Source organism: Pseudophryne corroboree, chromosome 11 (assembly GCF_028390025.1).
Source record: "Pseudophryne corroboree isolate aPseCor3 chromosome 11, aPseCor3.hap2, whole genome shotgun sequence".
Taxonomy (NCBI): Eukaryota; Metazoa; Chordata; class Amphibia; order Anura; family Myobatrachidae; genus Pseudophryne; species Pseudophryne corroboree.
Window position 1 is genome coordinate 69,862,759 of NC_086454.1, and position 20,356 is coordinate 69,883,114.

Genomic DNA, 20,356 nt, shown 5'->3' on the forward strand with positions numbered 1-20,356 from the left:
ATGTATTACTTAACATAAACAATATTGTGTTAGGAAAGAAATTCCAGAAATCAATCTTTCCATTTATTGAGCAAGCTTCCAGATAAAATGTTAACATTAATTCTATCATTGAGATCTAATTTTTTCATTTCACGACTACTTTTTAACTGTATGAGTACCAACAAAAGACTGACTTTAATTTCCCAGGGATGACTACATTAATAACAACGCCATAATATCTATTACAATAAAGCATATTAACAAGTGACTTGGACAAGACATTGTATGAATGTAGGGCCTGTATATACAAAATAAAGGAGAGAAAAGCATTACATAACTTACTGTAAGTTTCCAACTGTTTAAAGAATTAATAAAATACTTGTTTCAAAAAAATATATAAAAATAATAAAAAATATTATACTTTAGACATATAATTTGTCATTATACATAAGGCAGTGCAAGTGGCACTGTGGCTTAGTTGGTTAAAGCGCCTGTCTAGTAAACAGGAGATCCTGAGTTCAAATCACAGCAGTACCTTTGCTTGATACCTTTTTATCACACCAGTATGTAGTTTTTGTTGATGCATAACAAAATAAGATGTGTAAAACCTTTATCTGCTTTCACTTTGGCACATTTGGTCACCAATGTAAAAAAGTTTAAAGATGCCATCCATGTCAGAAGATGACAAACAACAAAACTTCACCCTATTTCAATATAAGTTAATTTGTAGAAATATGCCTATGTTAAGGTAAATATATGAATTTTTACAAAATAGCCTTCATCATATTGGGTAACTGCAAAATTAATTTGGAGTACAGTCAAAAGAGAATAACACAGGAAGTGTTAAAATGTCTGTAAAAAAGTAAGTTTCCCAAGGTACAGTAATTTGAGAGTCAGTTTAGTCATCATAGCTAGAGAATCATTGACATTTAACCCATATTTATTTCCATAACATCCTTAAAATTGTGTTAGGAAAATACTTCTTGATGAAAAGCTAAAATTCTCTTGAAAAAGCATAAATAAAGAATGTTCACCATAATTCTGACTTTTTAAAACAGAGTTCTTAATTTTACTACATGTTTTTGTTTTCTGAATATCAAAAATCAATTGACATTTATTCCCATGTAGCATTACTTACAGAGAAATCAATAAAAGTGCTAAAAAAATATATTAGAAAATTACTTTGACAAGATATTTTAAGAATGTAGGTCCTGTAAATCATGAATGAAAAGAGAGAACACAACTTTCTATTTATACTCTAAATTTCCACCGGTTTGAAAAATTGATGAAGCAATAGTTATAAGAATGTCAAAAATTGTTGCCAAATAGCATATCTTAGATATATCATTTTTCTTTGTGAAGTTTTTGAGCATCATGTGGTGCTGTGGCTTAGTTGGTTAAAACGCCTGTCTCGTAAACAGGAGATCCTGAGTTCAAATCTCAGCAGTGCCTTTCATTTATTTTCATCATCTCAGAACATAGTTTGTTGTTAATTCATCACAAAAAGACACGTGAATGCTTCAGCAGCCTTTACCCTTTCTCACATGTTCAGTAAAATGTACCACATTTCTAGATACAGTCCAAATCAGAAACACAAAAAAATGCAATATTCCCCTTTTTTAATATCAGTTTTTTTGTAGAAGTAAATTGATGCCAAGGTAACTAGAAAAGAATTCCAGAAATTGGCAATATTCATGTCTGAGCAATCTCCAGAAACAATATGGTGACCAGTCAGAGGAAATGTTTAAACAAAAGTCAGTAACAATGTGAGTTTCTCAAGATATATGGATAGACAATTTAGTCATCAGAGTTTGGAGAGCAATAGAAAATAATGGATTATGTATTACTTAACATAAACAATATTGTGTTAGGAAAGAAATTCCAGAAATCAATCTTTCCATTTATTGAGCAAGCTTCCAGATAAAATGTTAACATTAATTCTATCATTGAGATCTCATTTTTTCATTTCACGACTACTTTTTAACTGTATGAGTACCAACAAAAGACTGACTTTAATTTCTTAGGGATGACTACATTAATAACAACGCCATAATATCTATTACAATAAAGCATATTAACAAGTGACTTGGACAAGACATTGTATGAATGTAGGGCCTGTATATACAAAATAAAGGAGAGAAAAGCATTACATAACTTACTGTAAGTTTCCAACTGTTTAAAGAATTAATAAAATACTTGTTTCAAAAAAATATATAAAAATAATAAAAAATATTATACTTTAGACATATAATTTGTCATTATACATAAGGCAGTGCAAGTGGCACTGTGGCTTAGTTGGTTAAAGCACCTGTCTAGTAAACAGGAGATCCTGAGTTCAAATCACAGCAGTACCTTTGCTTGATACCTTTTTATCACACCAGTATGTAGTTTTTTGTTGATGCATAACAAAATAAGATGTGTAAAACCTTTATCTGCTTTCACTTTGGCACATTTGGTCACCAATGTAAAAAAGTTTAAAGATGCCATCCATGTCAGAAGATGACAAACAACAAAACTTCACCCTATTTCAATATAAGTTAATTTGTAGAAATATGCCTATGTTAAGGTAAATATATGAATTTTTACAAAATAGCCTTCATCATATTGGGTAACTGCAAAATTAATTTGGAGTACAGTCAAAAGAGAATAACACAGGAAGTGTTAAAATGTCTGTAAAAAAGTAAGTTTCCCAAGGTACAGTAATTTGAGAGTCAGTTTAGTCATCATAGCTAGAGAATCATTGACATTTAACCCATATTTATTTCCATAACATCCTTAAAATTGTGTTAGGAAAATACTTCTTGATGAAAAGCTAAAATTCTCTTGAAAAAGCATAAATAAAGAATGTTCACCATAATTCTGACTTTTTAAAACAGAGTTCTTAATTTTACTACATGTTTTTGTTTTCTGAATATCAAAAATCAATTGACATTTATTCCCATGTAGCATTACTTACAGATAAATCAATAAAAGTGCTAAAAAAATATATTAGAAAATTACTTTGACAAGATATTTTAAGAATGTAGGTCCTGTAAATCATGAATGAAAAGAGAGAACACAACTTTCTATTTATACTCTAAATTTCCACCGGTTTGAAAAATTGATGAAGCAATAGTTATAAGAATGTCAAAAATTGTTGCCAAATAGCATATCTTAGATATATCATTTTTCTTTGTGAAGCTTTTGAGCATCATGTGGTGCTGTGGCTTAGTTGGTTAAAACGCCTGTCTCGTAAACAGGAGATCCTGAGTTCAAATCTCAGCAGTGCCTTTCATTTATTTTCATCATCTCAGAACATAGTTTGTTGTTAATTCATCACAAAAAGACACGTGAATGCTTCAGCAGCCTTTACCCTTTCTCACATGTTCAGTAAAATGTACCACATTTCTAGATACAGTCCAAATCAGAAACACAAAAAAATGCAATATTCCCCTTTTTTAATATCAGTTTTTTTGTAGAAGTAAATTGAAGCCAAGGTAACTAGAAAAGAATTCCAGAAATTGGCAATATTCATGTCTGAGCAATCTCCAGAAACAATATGGTGACCAGTCAGAGGAAATGTTTAAACAAAAGTCAGTAACAATGTGAGTTTCTCAAGATAAATGGATATACAATTTAGTCATCAGAGTTTGGAGAGCAATAGAAAATAATGGATTATGTATTACTTAACATAAACAATATTGTGTTAGGAAAGAAATTCCAGAAATCAATCTTTCCATTTATTGAGCAAGCTTCCAGATAAAATGTTAACATTAATTCTATCATTGAGATCTCATTTTTTCATTTCACGACTACTTTTTAACTGTATGAGTACCAACAAAAGACTGACTTTAATTTCCCAGGGATGACTACATTAATAACAACGCCATAATATCTATTACAATAAAGCATATTAACAAGTGACTTGGACAAGACATTGTATGAATGTAGGGCCTGTATATACAAAATAAAGGAGAGAAAAGCATTACATAACTTACTGTAAGTTTCCAACTGTTTAAAGAATTAATAAAATACTTGTTTCAAAAAAATATATAACAATAATAAAAAATATTATACTTTAGACATATAATTTGTAATTATACATAAGGCAGTGCAAGTGGCACTGTGGCTTAGTTGGTTAAAGCGCCTGTCTAGTAAACAGGAGATCCTGAGTTCAAATCACAGCAGTGCCTTTGCTTGATACTTTTTTATCACACCAGTTTTTTGTTGATGCATAACAAAATAAGATGTGTAAAACCTTTATCTGCTTTCACTTTGGCACATTTGGTCACCAATGTAAAAAAGTTTAAAGATGCCATCCATGTCAGAAGATGACAAACAACAAAACTTCACCCTATTTCAATATAAGTTAATTTGTAGAAATATGCCTATGTTAAGGTAAATATATGAATTTTTACAAAATAGCCTTCATCATATTGGGTAACTGCAAAATTTATTTGGAGTACAGTCAAAAGAGAATAACACAGGAAGTGTTAAAATGTCTGTAAAAAAGTAAGTTTCCCAAGGTACAGTAATTTGAGAGTCAGTTTAGTCATCATAGCTAGAGAATCATTGACATTTAACCCATATTTATTTCCATAACATCCTTAAAATTGTGTTAGGAAAATACTTCTTGATGAAAAGCTAAAATTCTCTTGAAAAAGCATAAATAAAGAATGTTCACCATAATTCTGACTTTTTAAAACAGAGTTCTTAATTTTACTACATGTTTTTGTTTTCTGAATATCAAAAATTAATTGACATTTATTCCCATGTAGCATTACTTACAGAGAAATCAATAAAAGTGCTAAAAAAATATATTAGAAAATTACTTTGACAAGATATTTTAAGAATGTAGGTCCTGTAAATCATGAATAAAAAGAGAGAACACAACTTTCTATTTATACTCTAAATTTCCACTGGTTTGAAAAATTGATGAAGCAATAGTTATAAGAATGACAAAAATTGTTACCAAATAGCATATCTTAGATATATCATTTTTCTTTGTGAAGCTTTTGAGCATCATGTGGTGCTGTGGCTTAGTTGGTTAAAGCGCCTGTTTCGTAAACAGGCGATCCTGAGTTCAAATCTCAGCAGTGCCTTTCATTTATTTTCATCATCTCAGAACATAGTTTGTTGTTAATTCATCACAAAAAGACACGTGAATGCTTCAGCAGCCTTTACCCTTTCTCACATGTTCAGTAAAATGTACCACATTTCTAGATACAGTCCAAATCAGAAACACAAAAAAATGCAATATTCCCCTTTTTTAATATCAGTTTTTTTGTAGAAGTAAATTGATGCCAAGGTAACTAGAAAAGAATTCCAGAAATTGGCAATATTCATGTCTGAGCAATCTCCAGAAACAATATGGTGACCAGTCAGAGGAAATGTTTAAACAAAAGTCAGTAACAATGTGAGTTTCTCAAGATAAATGGATAGACAATTTAGTCATCAGAGTTTGGAGAGCAATAGAAAATAATGGATTATGTATTACTTAACATAAACAATATTGTGTTAGGAAAGAAATTCCAGAAATCAATCTTTCCATTTATTGAGCAAGCTTCCAGATAAAATGTTAACATTAATTCTATCATTGAGATCTCATTTTTTCATTTCACGACTACTTTTTAACTGTATGAGTACCAACAAAAGACTGACTTTAATTTCCCAGGGATGACTACATTAATAACAACGCCATAATATCTATTACAATAAAGCATATTAACAAGTGACTTGGACAAGACATTGTATGAATGTAGGGCCTGTATATACAAAATAAAGGAGAGAAAAGCATTACATAACTTACTGTAAGTTTCCAACTGTTTAAAGAATTAATAAAATACTTGTTTCAAAAAAATATATAACAATAATAAAAAATATTATACTTTAGACATATAATTTGTAATTATACATAAGGCAGTGCAAGTGGCACTGTGGCTTAGTTGGTTAAAGCGCCTGTCTAGTAAACAGGAGATCCTGAGTTCAAATCACAGCAGTGCCTTTGCTTGATACTTTTTTATCACACCAGTTTTTTGTTGATGCATAACAAAATAAGATGTGTAAAACCTTTATCTGCTTTCACTTTGGCACATTTGGTCACCAATGTAAAAAAGTTTAAAGATGCCATCCATGTCAGAAGATGACAAACAACAAAACTTCACCCTATTTCAATATAAGTTAATTTGTAGAAATATGCCTATGTTAAGGTAAATATATGAATTACTGTACCTTGGGAAACTTACTTTTTTACAGACATTTTAACACTTCCTGTGTTATTCTCTTTTGACTGTACTCCAAATTAATTTTGCAGTTACCCAATATGATGAAGTTTTGTTGTTTGTCATCTTCTGACATGGATGGCATCTTTAAACTTTTTTACATTGGTGACCAAATGTGCCAAAGTGAAAGCAGATAAAGGTTTTACACATCTTATTTTGTTATGCATCAACAAAAAACTACATACTGGTGTGATAAAAAGGTATCAAGCAAAGGTACTGCTGTGATTTGAACTCAGGATCTCCTGTTTACTAGACAGGCGCTTTAACCAACTAAGCCACAGTGCCACTTGAACTGCCTTATGTATAATGACATATTATATGTCTAAAGTATAATATTTTTTATTATTTTTATATATTTTTTTGAAACAAGTATTTTATTAATTCTTTAAACAGTTGGAAACTTACAGTAAGTTATGTAATGCTTTTCTCTCCTTTATTTTGTATATACAGGCCCTACATTCATACAATGTCTTGTCCAAGTCACTTGTTAATATGCTTTATTGTAATAGATATTATGGCGTTGTTATTAATGTAGTCATCCCTGGGAAATTAAAGTCAGTCTTTTGTTGGTACTCATACAGTTAAAAAGTAGTCGTGAAATGAAAAAATGAGATCTCAATGATAGAATTAATGTTAACATTTTATCTGGAAGCTTGCTCAATAAATGGAAAGATTGATTTCTGGAATTTCTTTCCTAACACAATATTGTTTATGTTAAGTAATACATAATCCATTATTTTCTATTGCTCTCCAAACTCTGATGACTAAATTGTATATCCATTTATCTTGAGAAACTCACATTGTTACTGACTTTTGTTTAAACATTTCCTCTGACTGGACACCATATTGTTTCTGGAGATTGCTCAGACATGAATATTGCCAATTTCTGGAATTCTTTTCTAGTTACCTTGGCTTCAATTTACTTCTACAAAAAAAATGATATTAAAAAAGATATTTTAAGAATGTAGGTCCTGTAAATCATGAATGAAAAGAGAGAACACAACTTTCTATTTATACTCTAAATTTCCACCGGTTTGAAAAATTGATGAAGCAATAGTTATAAGAATGTCAAAAATTGTTGCCAAATAGCATATCTTAGATATATCATTTTTCTTTGTGAAGTTTTTGAGCATCATGTGGTGCTGTGGCTTAGTTGGTTAAAACGCCTGTCTCGTAAACAGGAGATCCTGAGTTCAAATCTCAGCAGTGCCTTTCATTTATTTTCATCATCTCAGAACATAGTTTGTTGTTAATTCATCACAAAAAGACACGTGAATGCTTCAGCAGCCTTTACCCTTTCTCACATGTTCAGTAAAATGTACCACATTTCTAGATACAGTCCAAATCAGAAACACAAAAAAATGCAATATTCCCCTTTTTTAATATCAGTTTTTTTGTAGAAGTAAATTGATGCCAAGGTAACTAGAAAAGAATTCCAGAAATTGGCAATATTCATGTCTGAGCAATCTCCAGAAACAATATGGTGACCAGTCAGAGGAAATGTTTAAACAAAAGTCAGTAACAATGTGAGTTTCTCAAGATATATGGATAGACAATTTAGTCATCAGAGTTTGGAGAGCAATAGAAAATAATGGATTATGTATTACTTAACATAAACAATATTGTGTTAGGAAAGAAATTCCAGAAATCAATCTTTCCATTTATTGAGCAAGCTTCCAGATAAAATGTTAACATTAATTCTATCATTGAGATCTCATTTTTTCATTTCACGACTACTTTTTAACTGTATGAGTACCAACAAAAGACTGACTTTAATTTCCCAGGGATGACTACATTAATAACAACGCCATAATATCTATTACAATAAAGCATATTAACAAGTGACTTGGACAAGACATTGTATGAATGTAGGGCCTGTATATACAAAATAAAGGAGAGAAAAGCATTACATAACTTACTGTAAGTTTCCAACTGTTTAAAGAATTAATAAAATACTTGTTTCAAAAAAATATATAAAAATAATAAAAAATATTATACTTTAGACATATAATTTGTCATTATACATAAGGCAGTGCAAGTGGCACTGTGGCTTAGTTGGTTAAAGCGCCTGTCTAGTAAACAGGAGATCCTGAGTTCAAATCACAGCAGTACCTTTGCTTGATACCTTTTTATCACACCAGTTTTTTGTTGATGCATAACAAAATAAGATGTGTAAAACCTTTATCTGCTTTCACTTTGGCACATTTGGTCACCAATGTAAAAAAGTTTAAAGATGCCATCCATGTCAGAAGATGACAAACAACAAAACTTCACCCTATTTCAATATAAGTTAATTTGTAGAAATATGCCTATGTTAAGGTAAATATATGAATTTTTACAAAATAGCCTTCATCATATTGGGTAACTGCAAAATTAATTTGGAGTACAGTCAAAAGAGAATAACACAGGAAGTGTTAAAATGTCTGTAAAAAAGTAAGTTTCCCAAGGTACAGTAATTTGAGAGTCAGTTTAGTCATCATAGCTAGAGAATCATTGACATTTAACCCATATTTATTTCCATAACATCCTTAAAATTGTGTTAGGAAAATACTTCTTGATGAAAAGCTAAAATTCTCTTGAAAAAGCATAAATAAAGAATGTTCACCATAATTCTGACTTTTTAAAACAGAGTTCTTAATTTTACTACATGTTTTTGTTTTCTGAATATCAAAAATCAATTGACATTTATTCCCATGTAGCATTACTTACAGATAAATCAATAAAAGTGCTAAAAAAATATATTAGAAAATTACTTTGACATGATATTTTAAGAATGTAGGTCCTGTAAATCATGAATGAAAAGAGAGAACACAACTTTCTATTTATACTCTAAATTTCCACCGGTTTGAAAAATTGATGAAGCAATAGTTATAAGAATGTCAAAAATTGTTGCCAAATAGCATATCTTAGATATATCATTTTTCTTTGTGAAGCTTTTGAGCATCATGTGGTGCTGTGGCTTAGTTGGTTAAAACGCCTGTCTCGTAAACAGGAGATCCTGAGTTCAAATCTCAGCAGTGCCTTTCATTTATTTTCATCATCTCAGAACATAGTTTGTTGTTAATTCATCACAAAAAGACACGTGAATGCTTCAGCAGCCTTTACCCTTTCTCACATGTTCAGTAAAATGTACCACATTTCTAGATACAGTCCAAATCAGAAACACAAAAAAATGCAATATTCCCCTTTTTTAATATCAGTTTTTTTGTAGAAGTAAATTGAAGCCAAGGTAACTAGAAAAGAATTCCAGAAATTGGCAATATTCATGTCTGAGCAATCTCCAGAAACAATATGGTGACCAGTCAGAGGAAATGTTTAAACAAAAGTCAGTAACAATGTGAGTTTCTCAAGATAAATGGATATACAATTTAGTCATCAGAGTTTGGAGAGCAATAGAAAATAATGGATTATGTATTACTTAACATAAACAATATTGTGTTAGGAAAGAAATTCCAGAAATCAATCTTTCCATTTATTGAGCAAGCTTCCAGATAAAATGTTAACATTAATTCTATCATTGAGATCTCATTTTTTCATTTCACGACTACTTTTTAACTGTATGAGTACCAACAAAAGACTGACTTTAATTTCCCAGGGATGACTACATTAATAACAACGCCATAATATCTATTACAATAAAGCATATTAACAAGTGACTTGGACAAGACATTGTATGAATGTAGGGCCTGTATATACAAAATAAAGGAGAGAAAAGCATTACATAACTTACTGTAAGTTTCCAACTGTTTAAAGAATTAATAAAATACTTGTTTCAAAAAAATATATAACAATAATAAAAAATATTATACTTTAGACATATAATTTGTAATTATACATAAGGCAGTGCAAGTGGCACTGTGGCTTAGTTGGTTAAAGCGCCTGTCTAGTAAACAGGAGATCCTGAGTTCAAATCACAGCAGTGCCTTTGCTTGATACTTTTTTATCACACCAGTTTTTTGTTGATGCATAACAAAATAAGATGTGTAAAATCTTTATCTGCTTTCACTTTGGCACATTTGGTCACCAATGTAAAAAAGTTTAAAGATGCCATCCATGTCAGAAGATGACAAACAACAAAACTTCACCCTATTTCAATATAAGTTAATTTGTAGAAATATGCCTATGTTAAGGTAAATATATGAATTTTTACAAAATAGCCTTCATCATATTGGGTAACTGCAAAATTTATTTGGAGTACAGTCAAAAGAGAATAACACAGGAAGTGTTAAAATGTCTGTAAAAAAGTAAGTTTCCCAAGGTACAGTAATTTGAGAGTCAGTTTAGTCATCATAGCTAGAGAATCATTGACATTTAACCCATATTTATTTCCATAACATCCTTAAAATTGTGTTAGGAAAATACTTCTTGATGAAAAGCTAAAATTCTCTTGAAAAAGCATAAATAAAGAATGTTCACCATAATTCTGACTTTTTAAAACAGAGTTCTTAATTTTACTACATGTTTTTGTTTTCTGAATATCAAAAATTAATTGACATTTATTCCCATGTAGCATTACTTACAGAGAAATCAATAAAAGTGCTAAAAAAATATATTAGAAAATTACTTTGACAAGATATTTTAAGAATGTAGGTCCTGTAAATCATGAATAAAAAGAGAGAACACAACTTTCTATTTATACTCTAAATTTCCACCGGTTTGAAAAATTGATGAAGCAATAGTTATAAGAATGACAAAAATTGTTACCAAATAGCATATCTTAGATATATCATTTTTCTTTGTGAAGCTTTTAAGCATCATGTGGTGCTGTGGCTTAGTTGGTTAAAGCGCCTGTCTCGTAAACAGGAGATCCTGAGTTCAAATCTCAGCAGTGCCTTTCATTTATTTTCATCATCTCAGAACATAGTTTGTTGTTAATTCATCACAAAAAGACACGTGAATGCTTCAGCAGCCTTTACCCTTTCTCACATGTTCAGTAAAATGTACCACATTTCTAGATACAGTCCAAATCAGAAACACAAAAAAATGCAATATTCCCCTTTTTTAATATCAGTTTTTTTGTAGAAGTAAATTGATGCCAAGGTAACTAGAAAAGAATTCCAGAAATTGGCAATATTCATGTCTGAGCAATCTCCAGAAACAATATGGTGACCAGTCAGAGGAAATGTTTAAACAAAAGTCAGTAACAATGTGAGTTTCTCAAGATAAATGGATAGACAATTTAGTCATCAGAGTTTGGAGAGCAATAGAAAATAATGGATTATGTATTACTTAACATAAACAATATTGTGTTAGGAAAGAAATTCCAGAAATCAATCTTTCCATTTATTGAGCAAGCTTCCAGATAAAATGTTAACATTAATTCTATCATTGAGATCTCATTTTTTCATTTCACGACTACTTTTTAACTGTATGAGTACCAACAAAAGACTGACTTTAATTTCCCAGGGATGACTACATTAATAACAACGCCATAATATCTATTACAATAAAGCATATTAACAAGTGACTTGGACAAGACATTGTATGAATGTAGGGCCTGTATATACAAAATAAAGGAGAGAAAAGCATTACATAACTTACTGTAAGTTTCCAACTGTTTAAAGAATTAATAAAATACTTGTTTCAAAAAAATATATAAAAATAATAAAAAATATTATACTTTAGACATATAATTTGTCATTATACATAAGGCAGTGCAAGTGGCACTGTGGCTTAGTTGGTTAAAGCGCCTGTCTAGTAAACAGGAGATCCTGAGTTCAAATCACAGCAGTACCTTTGCTTGATACCTTTTTATCACACCAGTATGTAGTTTTTTGTTGATGCATAACAAAATAAGATGTGTAAAACCTTTATCTGCTTTCACTTTGGCACATTTGGTCACCAATGTAAAAAAGTTTAAAGATGCCATCCATGTCAGAAGATGACAAACAACAAAACTTCACCCTATTTCAATATAAGTTAATTTGTAGAAATATGCCTATGTTAAGGTAAATATATGAATTTTTACAAAATAGCCTTCATCATATTGGGTAACTGCAAAATTAATTTGGAGTACAGTCAAAAGAGAATAACACAGGAAGTGTTAAAATGTCTGTAAAAAAGTAAGTTTCCCAAGGTACAGTAATTTGAGAGTCAGTTTAGTCATCATAGCTAGAGAATCATTGACATTTAACCCATATTTATTTCCATAACATCCTTAAAATTGTGTTAGGAAAATACTTCTTGATGAAAAGCTAAAATTCTCTTGAAAAAGCATAAATAAAGAATGTTCACCATAATTCTGACTTTTTAAAACAGAGTTCTTAATTTTACTACATGTTTTTGTTTTCTGAATATCAAAAATCAATTGACATTTATTCCCATGTAGCATTACTTACAGAGAAATCAATAAAAGTGCTAAAAAAATATATTAGAAAATTACTTTGACAAGATATTTTAAGAATGTAGGTCCTGTAAATCATGAATGAAAAGAGAGAACACAACTTTCTATTTATACTCTAAATTTCCACCGGTTTGAAAAATTGATGAAGCAATAGTTATAAGAATGTCAAAAATTGTTGCCAAATAGCATATCTTAGATATATCATTTTTCTTTGTGAAGTTTTTGAGCATCATGTGGTGCTGTGGCTTAGTTGGTTAAAACGCCTGTCTCGTAAACAGGAGATCCTGAGTTCAAATCTCAGCAGTGCCTTTCATTTATTTTCATCATCTCAGAACATAGTTTGTTGTTAATTCATCACAAAAAGACACGTGAATGCTTCAGCAGCCTTTACCCTTTCTCACATGTTCAGTAAAATGTACCACATTTCTAGATACAGTCCAAATCAGAAACACAAAAAAATGCAATATTCCCCTTTTTTAATATCGGTTTTTTTGTAGAAGTAAATTGATGCCAAGGTAACTAGAAAAGAATTCCAGAAATTGGCAATATTCATGTCTGAGCAATCTCCAGAAACAATATGGTGACCAGTCAGAGGAAATGTTTAAACAAAAGTCAGTAACAATGTGAGTTTCTCAAGATATATGGATAGACAATTTAGTCATCAGAGTTTGGAGAGCAATAGAAAATAATGGATTATGTATTACTTAACATAAACAATATTGTGTTAGGAAAGAAATTCCAGAAATCAATCTTTCCATTTATTGAGCAAGCTTCCAGATAAAATGTTAACATTAATTCTATCATTGAGATCTAATTTTTTCATTTCACGACTACTTTTTAACTGTATGAGTACCAACAAAAGACTGACTTTAATTTCCCAGGGATGACTACATTAATAACAACGCCATAATATCTATTACAATAAAGCATATTAACAAGTGACTTGGACAAGACATTGTATGAATGTAGGGCCTGTATATACAAAATAAAGGAGAGAAAAGCATTACATAACTTACTGTAAGTTTCCAACTGTTTAAAGAATTAATAAAATACTTGTTTCAAAAAAATATATAAAAATAATAAAAAATATTATACTTTAGACATATAATTTGTCATTATACATAAGGCAGTGCAAGTGGCACTGTGGCTTAGTTGGTTAAAGCGCCTGTCTAGTAAACAGGAGATCCTGAGTTCAAATCACAGCAGTACCTTTGCTTGATACCTTTTTATCACACCAGTATGTAGTTTTTTGTTGATGCATAACAAAATAAGATGTGTAAAACCTTTATCTGCTTTCACTTTGGCACATTTGGTCACCAATGTAAAAAAGTTTAAAGATGCCATCCATGTCAGAAGATGACAAACAACAAAACTTCACCCTATTTCAATATAAGTTAATTTGTAGAAATATGCCTATGTTAAGGTAAATATATGAATTTTTACAAAATAGCCTTCATCATATTGGGTAACTGCAAAATTAATTTGGAGTACAGTCAAAAGAGAATAACACAGGAAGTGTTAAAATGTCTGTAAAAAAGTAAGTTTCCCAAGGTACAGTAATTTGAGAGTCAGTTTAGTCATCATAGCTAGAGAATCATTGACATTTAACCCATATTTATTTCCATAACATCCTTAAAATTGTGTTAGGAAAATACTTCTTGATGAAAAGCTAAAATTCTCTTGAAAAAGCATAAATAAAGAATGTTCACCATAATTCTGACTTTTTAAAACAGAGTTCTTAATTTTACTACATGTTTTTGTTTTCTGAATATCAAAAATCAATTGACATTTATTCCCATGTAGCATTACTTACAGATAAATCAATAAAAGTGCTAAAAAAATATATTAGAAAATTACTTTGACATGATATTTTAAGAATGTAGGTCCTGTAAATCATGAATGAAAAGAGAGAACACAACTTTCTATTTATACTCTAAATTTCCACCGGTTTGAAAAATTGATGAAGCAATAGTTATAAGAATGTCAAAAATTGTTGCCAAATAGCATATCTTAGATATATCATTTTTCTTTGTGAAGCTTTTGAGCATCATGTGGTGCTGTGGCTTAGTTGGTTAAAACGCCTGTCTCGTAAACAGGAGATCCTGAGTTCAAATCTCAGCAGTGCCTTTCATTTATTTTCATCATCTCAGAACATAGTTTGTTGTTAATTCATCACAAAAAGACACGTGAATGCTTCAGCAGCCTTTACCCTTTCTCACATGTTCAGTAAAATGTACCACATTTCTAGATACAGTCCAAATCAGAAACACAAAAAAATGCAATATTCCCCTTTTTTAATATCAGTTTTTTTGTAGAAGTAAATTGAAGCCAAGGTAACTAGAAAAGAATTCCAGAAATTGGCAATATTCATGTCTGAGCAATCTCCAGAAACAATATGGTGACCAGTCAGAGGAAATGTTTAAACAAAAGTCAGTAACAATGTGAGTTTCTCAAGATAAATGGATATACAATTTAGTCATCAGAGTTTGGAGAGCAATAGAAAATAATGGATTATGTATTACTTAACATAAACAATATTGTGTTAGGAAAGAAATTCCAGAAATCAATCTTTCCATTTATTGAGCAAGCTTCCAGATAAAATGTTAACATTAATTCTATCATTGAGATCTCATTTTTTCATTTCACGACTACTTTTTAACTGTATGAGTACCAACAAAAGACTGACTTTAATTTCCCAGGGATGACTACATTAATAACAACGCCATAATATCTATTACAATAAAGCATATTAACAAGTGACTTGGACAAGACATTGTATGAATGTAGGGCCTGTATATACAAAATAAAGGAGAGAAAAGCATTACATAACTTACTGTAAGTTTCCAACTGTTTAAAGAATTAATAAAATACTTGTTTCAAAAAAATATATAACAATAATAAAAAATATTATACTTTAGACATATAATTTGTCATTATACATAAGGCAGTGCAAGTGGCACTGTGGCTTAGTTGGTTAAAGCGCCTGTCTAGTAAACAGGAGATCCTGAGTTCAAATCACAGCAGTGCCTTTGCTTGATACTTTTTTATCACACCAGTTTTTTGTTGATGCATAACAAAATAAGATGTGTAAAACCTTTATCTGCTTTCACTTTGGCACATTTGGTCACCAATGTAAAAAAGTTTAAAGATGCCATCCATGTCAGAAGATGACAAACAACAAAACTTCACCCTATTTCAATATAAGTTAATTTGTAGAAATATGCCTATGTTAAGGTAAATATATGAATTTTTACAAAATAGCCTTCATCATATTGGATTACTGCAAAATTTATTTGGAGTACAGTCAAAAGAGAATAACACAGGAAGTGTTAAAATGTCTGTAAAAAAGTAAGTTTCCCAAGGTACAGTAATTTGAGAGTCAGTTTAGTCATCATAGCTAGAGAATCATTGACATTTAACCCATATTTATTTCCATAACATCCTTAAAATTGTGTTAGGAAAATACTTCTTGATGAAAAGCTAAAATTCTCTTGAAAAAGCATAAATAAAGAATGTTCACCATAATTCTGACTTTTTAAAACAGAGTTCTTAATTTTACTACATGTTTTTGTTTTCTGAATATCAAAAATTAATTGACATTTATTCCCATGTAGCATTACTTACAGAGAAATCAATAAAAGTGCTAAAAAAATATATTAGAAAATTACTTTGACAAGATATTTTAAGAATGTAGGTCCTGTAAATCATGAATAAAAAGAGAGAACACAACTTTCTATTTATACTCTAAATTTCCACCGGTTTGAAAAATTGATGAAGCAATAGTAATAAGAATGTCAAAAATTGTTACCAAATAGCATATCTTAGATATATCATTTTTCTTTGTGAAGCTTTTGAGCATCATGTGGTTCTATGGCTTAGTTGGTTAAAGCGCCTGTCTCGTAAACAGGAGATCCTGAGTTCAAATCTCAGCAGTGCCTTTCATTTATTTTCATCATCTCAGAACATAGTTTGTTGTTAATTCATCACAAAAAGACACGTGAATGCTTCAGCAGCCTTTACCCTTTCTCACATGTTCAGTAAAATGTACCACATTTCTAGATACAGTCCAAATCAGAAACACAAAAAAATGCAATATTCCCCTTTTTTAATATCAGTTTTTTTGTAGAAGTAAATTGATGCCAAGGTAACTAGAAAAGAATTCCAGAAATTGGCAATATTCATGTCTGAGCAATCTCCAGAAACAATATGGTGACCAGTCAGAGGAAATGTTTAAACAAAAGTCACTAACAATGTGAGTTTCTCAAGATAAATGGATAGACAATTTAGTCATCAGAGTTTGGAGAGCAATAGAAAATAATGGATTATGTATTACTTAACATAAACAATATTGTGTTAGGAAAGAAATTCCAGAAATCAATCTTTCCATTTATTGAGCAAGCTTCCAGATAAAATGTTAACATTAATTCTATCATTGAGATCTCATTTTTTCATTTCACGACTACTTTTTAACTGTATGAGTACCAACAAAAGACTGACTTTAATTTCCCAGGGATGACTACATTAATAACAACGCCATAATATCTATTACAATAAAGCATATTAACAAGTGACTTGGACAAGACATTGTATGAATGTAGGGCCTGTATATACAAAATAAAGGAGAGAAAAGCATTACATAACTTACTGTAAGTTTCCAACTGTTTAAAGAATTAATAAAATACTTGTTTCAAAAAAATATATAAAAATAATAAAAAATATTATACTTTAGACATATAATTTGTCATTATACATAAGGCAGTGCAAGTGGCACTGTGGCTTAGTTGGTTAAAGCGCCTGTCTAGTAAACAGGAGATCCTGAGTTCAAATCACAGCAGTACCTTTGCTTGATACCTTTTTATCACACCAGTATGTAGTTTTTTGTTGATGCATAACAAAATAAGATGTGTAAAACCTTTATCTGCTTTCACTTTGGCACATTTGGTCACCAATGTAAAAAAGTTTAAAGATGCCATCCATGTCAGAAGATGACAAACAACAAAACTTCACCCTATTTCAATATAAGTTAATTTGTAGAAATATGCCTATGTTAAGGTAAATATATGAATTTTTACAAAATAGCCTTCATCATATTGGGTAACTGCAAAATTAATTTGGAGTACAGTCAAAAGAGAATAACACAGGAAGTGTTAAAATGTCTGTAAAAAAGTAAGTTTCCCAAGGTACAGTAATTTGAGAGTCAGTTTAGTCATCATAGCTAGAGAATCGTTGACATTTAACCCATATTTATTTCCATAACATCCTTAAAATTGTGTTAGGAAAATACTTCTTGATGAAAAGCTAAAATTCTCTTGAAAAAGCATAAATAAAGAATGTTCACCATAATTCTGACTTTTTAAAACAGAGTTCTTAATTTTACTACATGTTTTTGTTTTCTGAATATCAAAAATTAATTGACATTTATTCCCATGTAGCATTACTTACAGAGAAATCAATAAAAGTGCTAAAAAAATATATTAGAAAATTACTTTGACAAGATATTTTAAGAATGTAGGTCCTGTAAATCATGAATAAAAAGAGAGAACACAACTTTCTATTTATACTCTAAATTTCCACCGGTTTGAAAAATTGATGAAGCAATAGTAATAAGAATGTCAAAAATTGTTACCAAATAGCATATCTTAGATATATCATTTTTCTTTGTGAAGCTTTTGAGCATCATGTGGTTCTATGGCTTAGTTGGTTAAAGCGCCTGTCTCGTAAACAGGAGATCCTGAGTTCAAATCTCAGCAGTGCCTTTCATTTATTTTCATCATCTCAGAACATAGTTTGTTGTTAATTCATCACAAAAAGACACGTGAATGCTTCAGCAGCCTTTACCCTTTCTCACATGTTCAGTAAAATGTACCACATTTCTAGATACAGTCCAAATCAGAAACACAAAAAAATGCAATATTCCCCTTTTTTAATATCAGTTTTTTTGTAGAAGTAAATTGATGCCAAGGTAACTAGAAAAGAATTCCAGAAATTGGCAATATTCATGTCTGAGCAATCTCCAGAAACAATATGGTGACCAGTCAGAGGAAATGTTTAAACAAAAGTCAGTAACAATGTGAGTTTCTCAAGATAAATGGATAGACAATTTAGTCATCAGAGTTTGGAGAGCAATAGAAAATAATGGATTATGTATTACTTAACATAAACAATATTGTGTTAGGAAAGAAATTCCAGAAATCAATCTTTCCATTTATTGAGCAAGCTTCCAGATAAAATGTTAACATTAATTCTATCATTGAGATCTCATTTTTTCATTTCACGACTACTTTTTAACTGTATGAGTACCAACAAAAGACTGACTTTAATTTCCCAGGGATGACTACATTAATAACAACGCCATAATATCTATTACAATAAAGCATATTAACAAGTGACTTGGACAAGACATTGTATGAATGTAGGGCCTGTATATACAAAATAAAGGAGAGAAAAGCATTACATAACTTACTGTAAGTTTCCAACTGTTTAAAGAATTAATAAAATACTTGTTTCAAAAAAATATATAAAAATAATAAAAAATATTATACTTTAGACATATAATTTGTCATTATACATAAGGCAGTGCAAGTGGCACTGTGGCTTAGTTGGTTAAAGCGCCTGTCTAGTAAACAGGAGATCCTGAGTTCAAATCACAGCAGTACCTTTGCTTGATACCTTTTTATCACACCAGTATGTAGTTTTTTGTTGATGCATAACAAAATAAGATGTGTAAAACCTTTATCTGCTTTCACTTTGGCACATTTGGTCACCAATGTAAAAAAGTTTAAAGATGCCATCCATGTCAGAAGATGAGAAACAACAAAACTTCACCCTATTTCAATATAAGTTAATTTGTAGAAATATGCCTATGTTAAGGTAAATATATGAATTTTTACAAAATAGCCTTCATCATATTGGGTAACTGCAAAATTAATTTGGAGTACAGTCAAAAGAGAATAACACAGGAAGTGTTAAAATGTCTGTAAAAAAGTAAGTTTCCCAAGGTACAGTAATTTGAGAGTCAGTTTAGTCATCATAGCTAGAGAATCGTTGACATTTAACCCATATTTATTTCCATAACATCCTTAAAATTGTGTTAGGAAAATACTTCTTGATGAAAAGCTAAAATTCTCTTGAAAAAGCATAAATAAAGAATGTTCACCATAATTCTGACTTTTTAAAACAGAGTTCTTAATTTTACTACATGTTTTTGTTTTCTGAATATCAAAAATTAATTGACATTTATTCCCATGTAGCATTACTTACAGAAAAATCAATAAAAGTGCTAAAAAAATATATTAGAAAATTACTTTGACAAGATATTTTAAGAATGTAGGTCCTGTAAATCATGAATAAAAAGAGAGAACACAACTTTCTATTTATACTCTAAATTTCCACCGGTTTGAAAAATTGATGAAGCAATAGTTATAAGAATGTCAAAAATTGTTACCAAATAGCATATCTTAGATATATCATTTTTCTTTGTGAAGCTTTTGAGCATCATGTGGTTCTATGGCTTAGTTGGTTAAAGCGCCTGTCTCGTAAACAGGAGATCCTGAGTTCAAATCTCAGCAGTGCCTTTCATTTATTTTCATCATCTCAGAACATAGTTTGTTGTTAATTCATCACAAAAAGACACGTGAATGCTTCAGCAGCCTTTACCCTTTCTCACATGTTCAGTAAAATGTACCACATTTCTAGATACAGTCCAAATCAGAAACACAAAAAAATGCAATATTCCCCTTTTTTAATATCATTTTTTTTGTAGAAGTAAATTGAT

The 20,356-nt window shown here is 30.2% G+C and overlaps 23 non-coding genes across 23 annotated transcripts; 22 read left to right on the forward strand and 1 right to left on the reverse strand.

Moving 5' to 3' along the window:
* The first annotated feature begins 442 nt into the window (after nt 1-442).
* Nucleotides 443-516, forward strand: TRNAT-AGU (transfer RNA threonine (anticodon AGU)). The gene has a single exon. It is a non-coding gene; the product is annotated as a tRNA-Thr (tRNA).
* An 841-nt stretch (nt 517-1,357) lies between these two features.
* Nucleotides 1,358-1,431, forward strand: TRNAT-CGU (transfer RNA threonine (anticodon CGU)). The gene has a single exon. It is a non-coding gene; the product is annotated as a tRNA-Thr (tRNA).
* An 828-nt stretch (nt 1,432-2,259) lies between these two features.
* Nucleotides 2,260-2,333, forward strand: TRNAT-AGU (transfer RNA threonine (anticodon AGU)). The gene has a single exon. It is a non-coding gene; the product is annotated as a tRNA-Thr (tRNA).
* Nucleotides 2,334-3,175: 842 nt separating this feature from the next.
* On the forward strand, nt 3,176-3,249 carry TRNAT-CGU (transfer RNA threonine (anticodon CGU)). The gene has a single exon. It is a non-coding gene; the product is annotated as a tRNA-Thr (tRNA).
* Nucleotides 3,250-4,077: 828 nt separating this feature from the next.
* On the forward strand, nt 4,078-4,151 carry TRNAT-AGU (transfer RNA threonine (anticodon AGU)). Its single transcript has one exon. It is a non-coding gene; the product is annotated as a tRNA-Thr (tRNA).
* An 835-nt stretch (nt 4,152-4,986) lies between these two features.
* On the forward strand, nt 4,987-5,060 carry TRNAT-CGU (transfer RNA threonine (anticodon CGU)). The gene has a single exon. It is a non-coding gene; the product is annotated as a tRNA-Thr (tRNA).
* An 828-nt stretch (nt 5,061-5,888) lies between these two features.
* Nucleotides 5,889-5,962, forward strand: TRNAT-AGU (transfer RNA threonine (anticodon AGU)). The gene has a single exon. It is a non-coding gene; the product is annotated as a tRNA-Thr (tRNA).
* A 488-nt stretch (nt 5,963-6,450) lies between these two features.
* Nucleotides 6,451-6,524, reverse strand: TRNAT-AGU (transfer RNA threonine (anticodon AGU)). Its single transcript has one exon. It is a non-coding gene; the product is annotated as a tRNA-Thr (tRNA).
* An 853-nt stretch (nt 6,525-7,377) lies between these two features.
* Nucleotides 7,378-7,451, forward strand: TRNAT-CGU (transfer RNA threonine (anticodon CGU)). The gene has a single exon. It is a non-coding gene; the product is annotated as a tRNA-Thr (tRNA).
* Nucleotides 7,452-8,279: 828 nt separating this feature from the next.
* Nucleotides 8,280-8,353, forward strand: TRNAT-AGU (transfer RNA threonine (anticodon AGU)). The gene has a single exon. It is a non-coding gene; the product is annotated as a tRNA-Thr (tRNA).
* Nucleotides 8,354-9,188: 835 nt separating this feature from the next.
* Nucleotides 9,189-9,262, forward strand: TRNAT-CGU (transfer RNA threonine (anticodon CGU)). The gene has a single exon. It is a non-coding gene; the product is annotated as a tRNA-Thr (tRNA).
* Nucleotides 9,263-10,090: 828 nt separating this feature from the next.
* On the forward strand, nt 10,091-10,164 carry TRNAT-AGU (transfer RNA threonine (anticodon AGU)). The gene has a single exon. It is a non-coding gene; the product is annotated as a tRNA-Thr (tRNA).
* An 835-nt stretch (nt 10,165-10,999) lies between these two features.
* Nucleotides 11,000-11,073, forward strand: TRNAT-CGU (transfer RNA threonine (anticodon CGU)). Its single transcript has one exon. It is a non-coding gene; the product is annotated as a tRNA-Thr (tRNA).
* Nucleotides 11,074-11,901: 828 nt separating this feature from the next.
* TRNAT-AGU (transfer RNA threonine (anticodon AGU)) lies at nt 11,902-11,975 on the forward strand. Its single transcript has one exon. It is a non-coding gene; the product is annotated as a tRNA-Thr (tRNA).
* An 842-nt stretch (nt 11,976-12,817) lies between these two features.
* On the forward strand, nt 12,818-12,891 carry TRNAT-CGU (transfer RNA threonine (anticodon CGU)). The gene has a single exon. It is a non-coding gene; the product is annotated as a tRNA-Thr (tRNA).
* Nucleotides 12,892-13,719: 828 nt separating this feature from the next.
* TRNAT-AGU (transfer RNA threonine (anticodon AGU)) lies at nt 13,720-13,793 on the forward strand. The gene has a single exon. It is a non-coding gene; the product is annotated as a tRNA-Thr (tRNA).
* Nucleotides 13,794-14,635: 842 nt separating this feature from the next.
* TRNAT-CGU (transfer RNA threonine (anticodon CGU)) lies at nt 14,636-14,709 on the forward strand. Its single transcript has one exon. It is a non-coding gene; the product is annotated as a tRNA-Thr (tRNA).
* Nucleotides 14,710-15,537: 828 nt separating this feature from the next.
* On the forward strand, nt 15,538-15,611 carry TRNAT-AGU (transfer RNA threonine (anticodon AGU)). Its single transcript has one exon. It is a non-coding gene; the product is annotated as a tRNA-Thr (tRNA).
* An 835-nt stretch (nt 15,612-16,446) lies between these two features.
* Nucleotides 16,447-16,520, forward strand: TRNAT-CGU (transfer RNA threonine (anticodon CGU)). The gene has a single exon. It is a non-coding gene; the product is annotated as a tRNA-Thr (tRNA).
* An 828-nt stretch (nt 16,521-17,348) lies between these two features.
* Nucleotides 17,349-17,422, forward strand: TRNAT-AGU (transfer RNA threonine (anticodon AGU)). Its single transcript has one exon. It is a non-coding gene; the product is annotated as a tRNA-Thr (tRNA).
* Nucleotides 17,423-18,264: 842 nt separating this feature from the next.
* TRNAT-CGU (transfer RNA threonine (anticodon CGU)) lies at nt 18,265-18,338 on the forward strand. Its single transcript has one exon. It is a non-coding gene; the product is annotated as a tRNA-Thr (tRNA).
* An 828-nt stretch (nt 18,339-19,166) lies between these two features.
* TRNAT-AGU (transfer RNA threonine (anticodon AGU)) lies at nt 19,167-19,240 on the forward strand. The gene has a single exon. It is a non-coding gene; the product is annotated as a tRNA-Thr (tRNA).
* An 842-nt stretch (nt 19,241-20,082) lies between these two features.
* On the forward strand, nt 20,083-20,156 carry TRNAT-CGU (transfer RNA threonine (anticodon CGU)). Its single transcript has one exon. It is a non-coding gene; the product is annotated as a tRNA-Thr (tRNA).
* The last annotated feature ends 200 nt before the right edge of the window (nt 20,157-20,356 follow it).